This window comes from Pinus tabuliformis, chromosome 4_1, assembly GCF_031772625.1.
Source record: "Pinus tabuliformis cultivar Carrire ecotype Pingquan chromosome 4_1, CPIR1, whole genome shotgun sequence".
Lineage (NCBI taxonomy): Eukaryota > Viridiplantae > Streptophyta > Pinopsida > Pinales > Pinaceae > Pinus > Pinus tabuliformis.
This window is the reverse complement of record NC_142303.1, coordinates 648,732,261-648,734,235: the sequence shown is the minus strand read 5'-3', so window position 1 is coordinate 648,734,235 and position 1,975 is coordinate 648,732,261.

The following is a 1,975-nucleotide window of genomic DNA, read 5'->3' as shown; positions in this document are numbered from 1 at the left end:
TTTTAAGAATTTTTATCATATTTATATGAGTATGACTGATGTCAGTTATCTCTACAGGCGAAGATCGAGAGAAGGCAAGAAAGGTCGAAGGACAAGTGCATAGGCATCAAGTATGGCTCCAGATGAAAGATGCATGAGCAGATGTGTTCCATTCAAAGAAGCAGCCTTAGGCGTTGTCGGTCGAGTTCCACGTGTTGCCTGTGTATTCCTAAAGCGAAACTGCCCCAGATCTCATCATGAAGAGATGACACACAGTCATCATCCTCTAATCAACATCTATTCATTTCACTAGGAAATGAAGCGCTCCAGTGACAGGAAACGCCTTCTACGTGTCAGCAGTGATATTGATGGCTCTACATCTGTTTATTCAGATCGGTATATTGAAAAGAACAAGGGAAGACGAAGGGTCAAGGCCTAAGACATAAATATTACTTCCAGATAGGAGAGAAGGGCCTTTTGTTTGGGGAAAAACAACTTTGATTTATTATGAATAAAGGAGACTATTTGTTTCGATGAGGAGCCTTTTGTTTCAGATTTAAGATCCTTTGCTTTTATGTGTTTGAGACAGGGTGTTGTTGCTGGCATAAATACAAATGTGTTTTGTTTTTTTGCATATTGATAACGATACAACTTATAATTATCCTTGGTTGTTTGAATGTAATTCTTCATCATAGTTAATTCATAAGCAATCCCTGATTTGAAACTATGTTAGACATCATTTGCAAGCTCTACTTCTATAAAAAGGAATGTATATTCCTGTATGAATGATTGTATTGCGATTAAGAATCGATGCAACCTTGTTCTTATGTGAACCAGTAATTGATTCATTTAGACTTGGAATTCATATATGATGTTTAACCTCTTTTTTGGTCATGCTCTTGAAGGATAGATTAGGATAGTTAGGACATAGATTAGAGTAGTTAGAAGAAGTATATATAGGATTCAATACATAGAGGTTAGTTGTTTTATTTTGTTGATTTAATTGAAGTCTTCTTCCCAGAAGAAATCTTTCAATGCATTTAACAGTTTACGGGGTCCCTTAAAACCTGTTGGAACTAGCCATTCCAAACGAAAGCAGGTCTAATTGGGGTCTATGATCGGGTTAGTTCCCCTTGTTGGTATAGAGAAAATTCGCCATGTCAACAAAGTGATATATTATATTTGTTGAATCTCCTAAGATAATGAGATTGTGAATTTTTAATGACACCACTTGAGGAAAGCCTTGAAAGAGGGTGTAAGCTTGAGCCACATTTTTTGTAGAATGAACCAATGCCCATGCATATTTATATTCTACTTGATTCTCAGGGTGAAAAATCTCATCCCCCCCCACACCTCCCTCCACTCTTTCCACCCCTGGGTTGTTCTTAGCAACCCCATGAAAACAAGAACATGGTTCTTCTGCTTTGAGATCCATCTAATGAACTCTTCCCTTGATAGTCTTATGTGCCAATTCTCAATCTTGGACTTGTCGTTTCTGGGGCCAACAAAAACTTGGAGGGACTTAATCCAACGTTGTTCTACATCATCCAAGTCGTGATCTTCATTACCTCTTAAATCCTTTTCCTTGAAAGTTTCAATGAGAAGGACCAACACCATTAATGTTGTCTTTAAAAAATATGCTTTTTCATCTTGGATTATGGATTTATTTCTCACTGACCAAATTTTACAACATGTAAATTTGGGTAGAGCTTCCAAAATTCTATTGAATATTTTCTTACCTATAAAATACCCTTGGTAACACCTTCCCCAATCACCAAACATTTCTTGTATAGAGGTTGGCTATGGAAATTTGTGACTTAGAGAATAGAGTACTACTTCCCAAACACTAGTTGCAGAAAAGATGCAATTGAGAAAGAGGTTATTGGAAGATTCTTGGGCTCACAAACACAATGAACATCTAGACGGACCTGCCATCCCCCCTTTTCATTAGACTTTTTCTGCAGTTAATTTTTTTTATGGGATTGGGTCCAATAAA